Here is a 14,398-nt window from a genome sequence, read left to right on the forward strand (position 1 = left end):
AGCTTGTTAAAGTCTCCACTATGACTGTACTTCTAACAAATTTTGCTTCATACATTTTGATGCACTGTGATTCAACACATACAGATTCCCAAATCTTATGTCTTTCTTGTAAACCCTACCTTTCATTATTATAAAATTACATCCCAAAAGTGTGAAGAGAACCTCTGAATTGATGCAGGAGAGTTCCCTTTCAGCTACTACTACTGAGAAACACTGGACAAATTATCATTATATATATATAATGATAATTTGTCCAGTGTTTTATATATATATATGAAACTGATAGAAAGAAAGGGAACTCTCCCTACTCTAGAAACAAAGAGAGACCTTAGAGGCTGAGCTGTAAGTAGGAACTAAGGCCATGGCAGTGTGTTTGGACTAGGTGGGGATTTTAACACCCTTGCAGTCAATAGGATGCTGTCTGGTGTGATGAATGAAGGCAACAGGAATTGAGCAATCTGCAAAATCTGAGTTCCTGAGAGCGAGGCTACTGGTAAAAACAGGATCAGTAAGTCCCTGTGCCCTCAGGCTACAGGTGAAAAAAGAATTCATCCACAAAAACTTGAAACCATGCCTGTGTCAACACTGATGAGTTCTGAATTTTCGCTGTAAGACAGAAATACCGGGCTGAGAAGAAACATAAAAGCGAGTTGAGAGCTGGTGATATCGCCGGGACTCCTGCAGAAGCAAACTGGCAGCCACAGTGAACGGACAATCTAACACCCCAGGCACACAGCTCATCCCCCAAAGGAAAAAAAAAAAACCCTGCTGAAAATAAGCTCATAATAAAAATTAATCATAGGAGGAAACCACCGAGTGTCAGATCGTGAAATTCACAGGGGAAATAATGCCCCAAGAAACAGAGAAACTAGATCCATCTATAGATGACTACAAAGTGAGGATGCTTTAGAAGACTTCAAAATGAAAGAAGGAATCGAACATATAATGGAAAAGAGAAAATCATGGGAAAAGAAAAGGGTCAGACGATAGATAGTTCTTTTAGAAATGAAATACATCCATTGACAGTCAAAACTAAATAGATATACTTAATACTTGAGTAGAAAATGGGGGAGAGGGGTGAGGCAGAATGATGAGAGTTTAAGGATCACAAAGGACAGGGACTTCCCTGGTGGTCCAGGGTTTAAGACCTTGCCTTCCAGGGTAGTGGGTGTGAGTTTGATCCCTGGTCAGGAAGTTCAGATCCCACATGCCTCAAGGTCAAAAATCCAAAACATGAAACAGAAGCAATACTGTAACAAATTCAATAGAGACTTTTTTAAAAACAGTGCACATCAAAAAAAGAGCTGTAAAAAAAAATCACAAAGGACAAATTTAAAAGACAAAAACAGACAAAAATACAGAAGAGAAAAAAAAGTAGGAAACACACACACACAAAAGTAAAATAATAATGATAAAAGAATCACGAATGACAGAATCACAAATAACACAAACTCTATCTGAAGTTATGGATGGGGTAAATAGGAAATGGGAGAGAGGCAATACTTGAAGGGATAATGCTTGAGAATTTTTTCCAATTTGATATAGAATGTACAGAGAAGTGCACTGTATCAGAGTATATTGGTATGTAACAAACCACCCCCACACCTGGTAGGGTAAACCCACCACTGTTTGCTTAAATCATGGTTCCGTGGATGAACACGCTGGACTTAGCTGTACTGAGAGGTTATCCCCAAGTCTGTGGCCAGCAGGCAGTAGCCTCACTCACTTTAGCCAAAAGGAGAAATCAAGCGGAAGTGAAGGGGCTGAGCCCCAGCGGGCTCCCCGCGGAGAGCGCTGGTTCCTTTGGCAGCTATCCAGCTGCGGACAAGTTCGACTCATGTGGCCCAAAGGCCTCTGTGCTCAGGTTTAATGTTTTGCAGCTGGGTTTTGAAATGGGTTGTTGTGTAGCCTGTTCTCCCTTTGACATAGATTGTGACAGATGTTGACTGACTGGGAACAACTTCACTTCAAGAGAGAAGTCGGAGGCCTTTTCACTGATGACTTGACATTTCCTTGCCTCTTTTGCAAGCTTGGCTTACTAACTGTTAGTTCTGCCCATGACTGCTTCACCCTCTGAATTTAGCTCAAAGTGTCTGAATAAAAACAAATCACACACACATAAACAAATCTCGGGTTTAGTGTTAAAATTTGCTCTGCTAGAACTGCAGTACAAGACTTTAGGGGTGGCGGTGGTTATGGTTAATATTTAAATGAATCAACAAGAACTATATTTACACAATCAACAGATTGACGAATGGGCAGAGTAGGAAGATGAGACGAGATTGTGGGAAATATAAGCAAGCAGAAAAAATTGAAAATAATTGATTAACTGATCATTGATTAATTCAAAGGAGTAAACAAGAAGGTTTTCCTATTTGGGGCTTCCTACATCATGAATCTCTATTCTCAGCACAGCAGTGGAAGTTAGAAAGTAATTTGTTTTTCCTAAGTAAATTCCACACTAGAGTGTTTGATAAACAAACTCACGGGAAATAAAGAAATCTTACTAACCATCACTGCACACTAGAATGGGAGCAGCCCATTTACCTGTCCTGAAAACACCTTGTTCTGGAAAGGGCTCTCAGGTAGATAAAGTGAAAGTGAAAGTCGCTTAGTCCTGTCTGACCTTTTGCAACTCCATAGACTATACAGTCCATGGAATTCTCCAGGCCAGAATACTGAAGTGGGTAGCCTTTCCCTTCTCCAGAGGATTTTCCCAACCCGGGGATCGAAACCAGGTTTCCTACATTGCAGGTGGATTCTTTACCAGCTGAGCCACCAGGGAAGCCCAATAATACTGGAGTGGGGAGCCTATCCCTCCTTCTCTAGCAGATCTTCCCAACTCAGAAATCGAACCGGGGTCTCCCGGATTGCAGGCAGATTCTTTACCAACTGAGCTATCAGGGAAGCCCCTCGGGTAGACAACCCACACCCAATTGTTCTATTCAAGATACACAAGATATTGGGAGAAAAAAAAAGAGAGGCAAGAGGAAAAAGTGTCACTTGTCCTAGGAGACTCCTAACTGAATCATTTAGGGCCTGAAAGCAGGGACAGAGAGTGAACAGTTCCAGGGGAGGGGGCGGTGACCAGGAATCACTGTAGGCTTCCAAGGTACCTGTTTCAGATATTCAGACTGCATGTCCTGAGGAGTGCCCTTGGACTCGTCACACCAGATGTCCAGATGTATGGGTTTGAGAATTTGGTCAGGATCAACATGAGGTGCCAGGGAAGGGAGGGGGTTTCTCCTGCTGCCGGGCAGTCATTCTTAGTTGTAATGATTCTCGGGTGGGTGACACACCTGTGCCTTTCCTCTGGTTAGTCTGTGGATCTGGTGTCCCCCTCAGCCATCTCACATGCCGAAGTCTCCCCTTTGCTTTAATAATGGCCAATCTCTAGCCATACCACTGACATCCTCCACACCTTATTCTCCAGTAGGGAAAAAGAATGCCCAAATTGAACAAGATACACGAAATGTGAGGGCAAAGTAGACAGACTCAGAGCTGGAGCAAGAGTGTGACTTTCTGAGATTTTGGTCAAGCAATCTCTTCTACAGAGCACCTGCTGATTCTAGAACCTGATCCCTGGTGTTCCCTACTTTAAGATACTGAGGCCCAAGAAGGCAGTGGCACCCAGACAGGTCTGACATGGCTGCTAGCAGAACCTGCAGAGAAATTCAAGTAAGCTTCCATCTTGACTCTGACGAACACTAGAGCCTCTCCTATCTGTTCCTTCTTCCATATCTGAGTCTGTCCTGTCCTGTCCTCAGTCGCTTCAGTTATGCCTGACTCTTGACCCTAAGGACTGTAGCCAGTCCATAGGATTCTCCAGGCAAGAACACTGGATGGATTGCCATGCCCTCCTCCAGGGGACCTTCCCAACCCAGGGATCAAAGCCAGGTCTCCTGCATTGCAAGTAGATTCTTTACCATCTGAGCCACCAGGGAAGCCCAAGAATACTGGAGTGGGTAGCCTATCCCCTCTCCAGGGGAACTTCCTGACCCAGGAATTGAACCGGGGTCTCCTGTATTGCAGGCAGATTGTTTTTACCAGCTGAGCTACCAGGGAAGCCCCCCGACTGAGTTTACCTCAACTCAGTTACAACTCCCAACCTGTCTCGGAACAGGCCATTTGGAAAAGTGCTCTTTCCCAGCTCTGCCATGCTTTCTGCTCTTGGCATTCAATCCAGCTGCATCCATGTACCCTGCACTGTTGGTTCTCCAAGGCCTCCAGGGCGGGCTCTCCTGGCATAACCCTACACAAGCTAGTTAGGAGTGAGGCATTTACTCTTTCAACGTGAAAAAAGTCAGGCAAGAATTCCAATTATAAGGTGGTAGAGAAAATATAGTTTTCCCCCTTTCACCTCTCAGCAAGTAAGATGAGAAATAGAAACACACAGCTTTCTGATGAAACCACTAGGCTCTCCTCTTCTCAAATCACAATATGTAAAGACAGAATGACTGGAAGATTCCGGCCTGAGCGAAGTAGAGAAAGGTGCCCAACTCCTAAGCAAGTAAGAGGAAGTAGAAACAATGCCAAGAATAATGAACACTCCAAAGACCAGAAGAAAAAAAATAAAAACCTAGAAATAACACCCTTAGACAAGAAGAGAAAGTACATTCAGGAAATAAAAACAAGATACTAAAGAAAGCAAATAATTGGAAAATAAGAATGGACTCTTGGAAATTAAGAATAAGAGATCTGAAATTTGGAAAACGGATAGAAAAGTGTAATGATAAAGTTGAAAGTCTCCCAGAAAGTAGAACAAAAAGACAAAGATACGAACAATAGAAGAGAAAAGACAGGGAAATTAGAAGCTTGATCTTGAAGGCCCAATATTCAACTAATACAAGCTCCAGAAAAGGAAATTTGGAAAGATTCGAAAAGAAGACATAAAATCTCCTCTAACTGAAAGTCTTGACTCCCTCAATGGAAAGGGTCCCCCAAGTGCCAGTGAACAGAAACTATACCAAGTCATAGTATGTCAATTGCTAGTGCCAAAAAACCACCCTGGGACAGATCCTCTGAGGAGGACCAAGGGTCGGTGATATGTACAAGAGATTTACTGGGGGAAATGCCTGTGAAGGATAAAAGGATAGAGAGCAAGAATAGACGGGCAGAGCCTTCAGATCACAATGCAGGTCTGATACCTATGAAAGGAGAGGGGAAAGACAGACTTGAGCAGGAAAAGCTTCAGACCCCAGAACAGTTCTGCAAAGGTCTCAGCCAGGCCAAAGAGGAGCCTCTGAACCCAAGGCGGCCCATGAAAGGAGCTCCACTTCAGGTGAGCCAAGCCTCACTCTAGTTTCTGTTGCTCTTTAGTCGGTCAGTTGTGCCCAATTCTTTTGAGACCCCATGGACTGCAGACCACAGCGCTCCTCTGTCCATGAGGTTTCCCAGGCAAGAATACTGGAGTGGGTTGCCATTTCTTCTCCAGGGCATCTTCCCAACCCAGGGATGGAACCCATGTCTCATGCCTGGCAGGCAGATTCCTTACCACTGAGCCACCAGGGAAGCCCAGCCTCCCTCTAGCACCCTCACCTTATTCAGTTATCAGCTGGAAGCCGCCCGAGGGAAGGATGGCTGCTTTGTTCACAAGACATTGAATACAGAGATGTGGCAGCTGGGCTATCAGTCAACTCTGATTTACACAGAAGATTATCTTTGAGGGATAGCTAAACAGTGAACTGTTATGGCTGCCACTGTCCATTTCTTGCCCTTTACAGGCCAAATGCCCCATGGTTCCTACTGGTCTCTCTTCCAGAGGAAAAATTTAGAAGAGGGAAGTTATGGGAAGAACTACAGCCCCTGATACTGACATTTGTCTCGAGGTCACAAATAGGATCCGTTCTCTTCCACCTACACCATCCGATCTAAATTTCCCTCCCCCTCAGTTATCAATTCTGCAGCTTTTTGGTGGCTTACTTAGTGAGATGACCCAAACTTTCATTCTAGAGGGGTCCTAGTAATCACATTCTTTTCAGGCAGAACTTGTTGCCCATATCTGTTCAAAAATTGAGCAAGGGTGGAGAAGAGGTGCCCACGAGGATCACCTGGGATCCAAAGACATTTCCTCCTTGGCCCCATTGTGTAAAAAGTGGCTCCAACTTCTCCTACGGACCAAAGTTAATGATCTCTGCCTAGATGAGGACTCACTTCACCTGCTGGTCAGGGGTTTCAAGGCATCCAAAATGCCCTGGTTGCAGCTATAGCAAGTGGTTCAGTGGGACCCTTGCTGTATTTCCTGTTAAGAGTGCACCGCATTTGGGTAGCAGGACCTCTACCACAGAGCTGCAGAGACAAGAAACAGCAAGCTCCCCAGTGGGCTGCTGGGACTGACGATACCTGGTACTTCTCCTGCTTCCACCCCTTGTTTCCCAGGCCCACACAGTCTTCCCACAGAGGACGCACATCATACAGAGGACCTGGTGTAATGTGCACAGCGCCTCCTGAAGGTGAGAACCCTACCCTTTCCAGGTACAGCTGTCTCCAAGCTGGAGTTACACCTGTGCCTTGGTGACCATTCCAGCGCTTTATGAAGTTTGCTCCTTCTAGGTGACACAATATGTGACATGATCAGTGGAGTCAGTGGTCATGAGCCTCCTCTCACAACTCCTTGGCTATGAAGTGGATCTGATAGCTGACATGACACTGTGTGTGACTTTATGACTTGCTGCTGTTCAGTCGCTAAGTTGTGTCTGACTCTTTGTGACCCCCATGGACCGCAGCACGCCAGGCTTCCCTGTCCATCACCAACTCCTGGAGCTTACTCAAACTCACATCCATCGAGTCGGTGATGCCATCCAACCATCTCATCCTCTGCTGTCCCTTTCTCCTCCTGCCTTCAATCTTTCCCAGCATCAGGGTCTTTTCTAGTGAATCAGCTCTTCTCATCAGATGGCCAAAGTATTGGAGTTTCAGCTTCAGCATCAGTCATTCCAAAGAATATTCAGGACTAATTGCCTTTAGGATGGACTGGTTGGATCTCCTTACAGACCAAGTGATTCTCAAGAGTCTTCTCCAGCACCACAGTTCAAAAGCATCAATTCTTCAGTGTTCAGCTTTCTTTATAGTCCAACTCTCACATCCATACATGACCACTGGAAAAACCATAGCTTTGACTAAACGGACCTTTGTTGGCAAAGTAATGTCTTCGCTTTCTAACATGCTGTCTAGGTTGGTCACAGTTTTTCTTCCAAGGAGCAAGCATCTTTTAATTTCATGGCTGCAGTCACGATCTGCAGTGATTTTGGAGCCCCCCAAATTAAAGTCTCTCACTGTTTCTACTGTTTCCCCATTTGTTTGCCATGAAGTGATGGGACCGGATGCCATGGTCTTAGTTTTCTGAACATTGAGTTTTAAGCCAACTCTTTCACTCTGTTCTTTCACTTTCACCAAGTGGCTCCTTAGTTCTTCTCTTTCTGCCATAAGGGTGGTGTCACCTGCATATCTGAGATTATTGATGTTTCTCCCAGCAATCTTAATTCCAACTTGTGCTTCTGTCTCCCAGAGTTTCCTAAATTCATGTCCATTGAGTTGGTGACAAGCAATCTGTAAGTCCCCAGACAGTGGTGCCCGCTGAAGCTCTGTGAGGAACAGTGGCAATCCTACAGTCAGAACAGGTCTGAGGACAGGCTGCTGAGCCCCCCAGGACAGAGGGGCCGATGTAGCTGACTCGCCACGAAGCAGCCAGCTGAGGGTGAAAAAGCTATTTTCCAACTCAGCTAGTTCTGGACTCTATTTCATCCACATTTTCCTTGAAAACTGGCTGGTCCACCTAGGAATTCATTTCTTTCTTGCACGTCTATTATCTGCAGCTACATACAACGAGTTCACCCTTCCATTATTTTCTCTGCAGATCTCTCAGCACAAATCCAAATATTTTTAGGTGAATATTCCAAGTTACCAAACATTCACAAACCATTTCATTCCTACATAACACAGATCTAGATTTTATTTCCAGCCTCTTATTAGGCTTCTGTTTCCTACCGTTCAGTCCCCAAACCAATGCCACTTATTTTTTGCTCCTCTTGTGTCTATATCCTACTGCTGATACCAACTCCTAATACCAATAGATAGCAATCCCTGACACCAAAAGCCATTGCCACAAAATGCTATATGACAAACATCCAAAAACTCAGTGGCTTAAAATAACAGCAATTTATTATCATTGATCTGTGAATCAGCTGAGGGTTGGCAGATCTCCGCTAGGCTCAGCTGGGCAGCTTTGCTGATTTAGGTTGAACTTGGCCAAGACTGACTGGCTTTGTTCCATCTATTAGAACCAATGGGCTAGTCATCAGCGTGTTCTGCTGCTTCTGATGACAAAGAGTGAGAGAGCAAGCTCAATCACATAAGTGCTTTTCAAATTCGGCTTGCAACAGTCTGCTAACATCCCATCAGCCAAAATAAGCCACATGGCCAAGGTTAGAATCTAACAGCTGGGAAGCATAGTCCACTCATCTGAGTGGGAGGAAAAGGAAGAACAGTGAATATATCTGAGCAATAATCTAATCAACCGCATATGCTATTGTGGATTCTCAGATCATCTCCAAAGAGGAAAAATCTTCAGGTACGAAGGATTGATTGGGAATTGGAATTCCCAGAACTTCTCAAGAGTAATACCAGAAGCAGGAAGTAGGAAACCCAACCTAGGAGAGAGATAAAGAAGATGTCCAGTTGACAGCACATGGAAATTCCAACCTGCTGCACACACACAGAGCTATGAGAGCGACCTTTAGCAGAAGAATACCGGGCTCCCTGGCTCTCTGCAGTGCAGGGAGCTGAACTTGTGCAGAACTCATCTAAAATGCTGTTGTAAAGAATAGGAACACTCAAGTATACATACAACAAAAAGTCAGAAAAAGAAAAAGTGCCACACTTACCAACTTTGAAGTGAAGTGAAGTCAAGTCACTCAGTCGCAGGAAAGTAAAAAAAGATGCCTATGAGAAGAAATATAATCATAGTTCACTATGCTTCGGCTATAAACAATATCTCATATTAATTTAGTCATAAAATTATAGTGAAACTGTATTGAAGAATGAGAAGAAGAAACCAATATCCTTCTCTACCATAATAAAACATTACTAGATGTTATCCAACATCAATAAATCTGGAGAAGGCAATATAAGATGTATTTTTTAGCAATATGGAAGAAATGTATTGACTCTGGAAAGAGGAATTAGAAAATATGAAATGTGAGACATGGAATTGCCATTTTTTGTTGCAAGTCTTCTATCAATATTTGATGATTTTGTAAAAATGTATGCATATATTATTCTGATAAATTTTGGAAGGTCTAAGGAAAACTAATACAATAAGCCATTTAACACCAGGGGGAGCACAAATTTCATCCATTTCATCATTTATTAAATAATCATTTATGCTTGGATTCAGACATCAGAATAAAGTTGAACACCGCACTATGTTTAGTAATTACAACAGGTTTTCATATATTTAGTCTTGTGATTTAATTTTCACAACTCTATGAGGCTGACAAAGAAGCCAATTTATCATGATATTAATAAATCTTAAGCTTCAAGACCCTTCACTGAATGGACCCCTTCCTAACTCTGGTATGGGGCCCACGTGATATATTCATACACACAGAAAAAGACCTTTTGTTAATGTGATGGTTTCTTTACACTTCACTTCCAAAGCATTGTACTTCCCTTATGTATCCATGGGCATCATTTCTAAATAAATACACATTTTGTACCCACCCAATGTGTATTCACAATTTTGTATTCTTTTGTTTAAAAAGGGTCCCCCAAAAAGGATAAACTTCAAGGCCCATAAAATCAGAATTCATCCCTAGGTAAGTACTATCTATCTCCTTTTACAAACTGATGAATGAGTTTCAGTGACTTTGCCCAAGTTTGCATCTCTGGACCTAAATTCAGATATTTGAATGTACAAATCCATTTTCTTTCCACTACTCCAGAATCCATCTCTAGATGGTGGAAGAAAGGTTAAGAGACATCAGCTCCTTCCTGGGAAAATCATTCCTGGAACATGGATGGAAAGGAGGCAGTCCCAAATCATCAGGACTCAGGTGGTGGTGGTCTGGGTCACAGGCGGAAAGATATGAAAGGGAAGTTCACTGAAGACAAGTCATGATGACACGTAATTTTCTCTTCAGTCAGCTTTGCCTAGTGCTTGGAGAGCAATCACACTAAGATGCCACCCGTGAGACACAGTCTACCTGGAATAGAAAGAGGCCACCTCCTCTTTCCAGATCTCTCTTATTTCAACATGGCCTCTGGGAACAAATCTTGCATCTCCCTAATGCATCTCTAGCTGGTGGGAAGAGCTTGAGGGACAGGTTGGAGTTAGCGGTCAGGAAATCAAAGCTCCCAGAATTGAAAGAGATGCCTGGTGGCACTTAGTTTAACTTAATAAGAGGAGGCAGAGCTTAGTGAGAGGCAGCACATGGGGTGGTTAAGAGTACGACTTTGTGCAAGTTATTTAATCCCTATGCCTCAGTGTATTCATTAGCAAACTAAAGATGACAAAATGAGACCCTATTCCTTCATCTACAATTCAGAATCTATAAATCTAAAATTATTTCAAAGGATTTCCCTGGTGGTCCAATGGCTAAGACTCTGCACTCCGAATGCAGGAGGCCCAGGTTCGACCCCTGGCCAGGGAACTTATCTCACATGCTGCAACTAAAGATCCTGAATGCCCCAACTAAGACCTGGCAAAGCCAAATGAACACATAAATAAATACATTTTTAAATAAATAATGTTCAAAAAATAATGTCAAAACCTATTTCATGAGAAAAGCTGACCTGAATTCATTTGGCAGCAAAATCTAACCCATTCATGTATGTGTTCCATTTAATGTTAAATTCACATGCCTTATCACAGAAATATTAATGTATTTGATAGTTCCATGAGGGTGTTTTCTAACACCAGATAAATGTGCCATGCACCTTTCTATTAAGCCTTTAAATAAAAGTCTATGAATCTGAAGGGCCTATCTAAAGGGCTGCTGTTGGGGATTAAATTAGTAAGATAGGAAAGGTGCTCAGAATGGTACCTGGCACTAAATAAGTGCTCTAAACAGGTTTTCTGTTGTTCCTGGGAACACCCTCTGTAAGTATATTCCTAAGAGATGTTATCTGGCCTTTATCTGACTCTTGGGGAGGAGAACACACTTCCTATGAGACAATCTAGTTTAAATGCTGGATATTTCGAATCTAATCTACTCTTATAATTTATAAGATTATAAAGATCTTATAAAACTAATTTGCCTTTCTCCGATTTCTCACAGTTAGCTTTCAGTACAGCTTTTGCAGATAGCACTGCATCTCCCCAGGTTTTTTTTTCTACATGGTTAGTTCTTCATATATTGCTCCCAGACCAATCTGATCGCTCTCCCCTTGACACACTCCTATTTGCCAATATGTTCTTTCAAATGCAGTACCCCCAGTAAAACCCAGAGATCCAAATTGGTTCTGCTCAGCATAGAATTCAGTCCATATTTTTTTTTCCTGTGCTCCAGAGTATGAAAAACAACTGCATCTCAGTGTGAAAACAGAAGTGAGATAGGAGGAGATTTGGAAAAACACAACCAAGGCCATCACAGAATTTCATTAGAAAAACATACCAAAAAAAAAAATCAATTTCAAAGCAATTTTTTTCTGGTTTCCCTGAACTAAGATGGAAAACAGTGAGCAGCCTAGGCTGATCAAAATGCAAGAGTCAAACAATATGGAAGGAAGATGGGTGATGTTACACCAATTCATTTACTGTGAAATACCACAGACAGTAATGCTGGCGCCCAGGTGAAGGTCAGGGGCTGTATCCCACAGTCCAAGAAAAACGAATGATATTCCAACAGAAGGGAAATAAGAACAGAGCTAAATAAAACGCTGACAAGTATCAGAACTGATTTACAGTGAATTACTAAGAAACAGGAGGACACTGCTCCCTCCAGTAGGCACAGCTAGACCCCTCCTCATCTCTGGCCTTGAACCCCTCTGGTCAGAGACAACCTGAGCAAATAAACCCACTGGAGGGGAAGAAATCCATTTCTTGGGGGTAGGCAATGTGATCACTCAAGCTGTGAAGGAAACAGAAGGAAACGGCGAGAAAACATTCCTCCCTTGCAGTGGCCACGTTAGCCACCCGCAGTGTGAACCCAGAATTCTAGATTTCTTTGGAGTCTTGGTAAAGAGCCCCTAAGAGGCTGGCGGACACATGGGGATTCATTATTCTATTCTTTCTATGTTGTGTACGTTTAACATTTTCCATAATAAAATACTTTGAAACATTCTCAAGCATTTGTAACTTTTTAAAAGGATGGCACCAGTCTAACAGTTGATTCTCTTCTTTTCCCTGTAATATTGAAGGTATTTTTAAAATCTGAAGGCACCTTCCTTAATGAACTGTCAGGAGGATGTCGGTAATTTCTTATGGGAGCCATATATACAGTTTCCCCTGTCTGAAGCCCAGCCTTGCAGCCACCCCCAAGCAGAAAGTCTCTGTGACAGTAGCCCTTGCTCCATTTGTTTTCCACTTCTCAGGGAGCACAACTCTTCTCCAGTGTTTGAAGACATTTCCTGTATTTTGTTTAGTTTTCTACTTGCTTAGGTTCAAAAGGTAATTCCAGAACTGGCTCACTCCCTCATAGCTGGAAGCAGCTCTTGGAAAGTTCTTCAAATAACTCAGCTTAAGTGTCAGCTCAAGGCAAACATCCTGTTGTAAGGACACTGTCCTCCAGAATACCGTGTATGTACAGCATGTACGTACGTATATACTCTATGGTGTGTACACAGTGCCACGTCCCCAGTGTCCAGCAACACTGGTCCAGGATTAGCAGAAAACCAGCCCCCAACTCACCATCACCCCTTTTAATCTAGCTAAAATTTGCATTTCCCATTACCATAATTCTTTTATATTAATTTCTGTAGAATTAATCATCCTATGTTCAGGTAGGAGAATTATTTCCCTAGGGAAAATAGTAGGCCTTCCCCTGAACTTGAGACTTCCACTTGTTAACTTTAGCCTCCTCATGGCAGTAGATTAGGAAGCAGAGAAAGGTGTTCTTATACCGGCAAGAGTAATTGACTCTGATTATTCAAGAGCAGACTTAGCTCTTCATGGTAATGTGGATAAAGAGGCGTATATCTGGAACACAGAGATTCACTAGGATATCAACTGATGATTGCGTGATCAGTGATGATGAAATGAGCAACTGCAACAATCACGGCCTTACAAAATGAAGGCAACTAGAGGCCCAGACACTTCACAGACGAGGGTTTCAGTCATCCATTCAGAAAACAATGAAAGTCAGTCAAAGAACCAGCTGAGCATAAGGGAAATACAGACAGATAGTAGAAAGGGAGATGACAAATATTAATTATGGACTTGGGACAAGTTGCAGCAACAGGGAATGTAACTTCTTCTATTAACCTTGTATTAAATCTCTGTGCTGGCCAAGGTTTGAAGGCGACTGCACAGAATGGATATAATGCAGAACTGATACGCATGTAAGGATAAAGGTTGAACTCTACTGGAAATACATTGTGGTTTCAAAATATGTCCATAAGTTCTTTGATGCTCCTTCCTTCAAAAGATGAAGCCTCATCCCCTTCCCCTTGAGTATGGACTGTACTTAGTTACTCAATTCTAAGGAACAGAATGAGGTGGAAGTGACAGTGTGTAACTTCTGGGACTAGGTCATAAAAGGCTGTATGCCACCTCTCTCTTTCTCTCTCATCACCCATTGGAGGAAGCCAGATGCCATGTTGTAACAACACTCAAGCTTCTTATCCTCATCCATCAGTGGGCAGACAGCAGAAACAACTACAATCCCACAGCCTCCAGAACAAAAACCATGATCACAGAAAGCAACATGATCACGTGGATCACAGCCTTGTGTAATTCAATGAAGCTATGAGCCATGCCATGCAGGGTCCCCCACGACAGATGGGGCATAGCGGAGAGTTCTGACAGAAAGGGAATGGCAAACCACTCCAGCCCTCTTGCCTTGGGCACCCCACGAACAGTATGAAAAGGCAAAAAGAGATGACACTGAGAGAAGAGCCTCACAGGTTGGAAGGTGTCCAATATGCTATTGAGGAAGAGCAGAGAAATCGCTCCAGAAAGAATGAAGAGGCTGAGCCAAAGCGGAAATGATGCTCTGTGGTGGCTGTGTCTGGTGGGGAAAGCAAAGTCTGATGCTGCAGAGAACAGCATTGAACAGCAACTGCTTTGCTCATCTATCCTGTAAATATGCTGATCTGAGTATTTGCTGCTGTGGGTAGCATTCCTACCCAAGTCTGGCTGTGGATGGATAGTCTCACTGAGTAAGCTTTTTAGGAATGGAATCGCTGGGTCATAGACATGTACATTTAGTTTCATGAGAAATGGTCAGATTGTTTTTAAGTG

At 42.9% G+C, this 14,398-nt stretch overlaps 1 non-coding gene across 1 annotated transcript; it reads left to right on the forward strand.

Moving 5' to 3' along the window:
- Positions 1-10,576: 10,576 nt before the first annotated feature.
- On the forward strand, positions 10,577-10,649 carry TRNAR-CCG (transfer RNA arginine (anticodon CCG)). The gene has a single exon. It is a non-coding gene; the product is annotated as a tRNA-Arg (tRNA).
- Positions 10,650-14,398: the final 3,749 nt, after the last annotated feature.

The sequence above is a fragment of the Capricornis sumatraensis genome, chromosome 2, assembly GCF_032405125.1.
Source record: "Capricornis sumatraensis isolate serow.1 chromosome 2, serow.2, whole genome shotgun sequence".
Taxonomy (NCBI): Eukaryota; Metazoa; Chordata; class Mammalia; order Artiodactyla; family Bovidae; genus Capricornis; species Capricornis sumatraensis.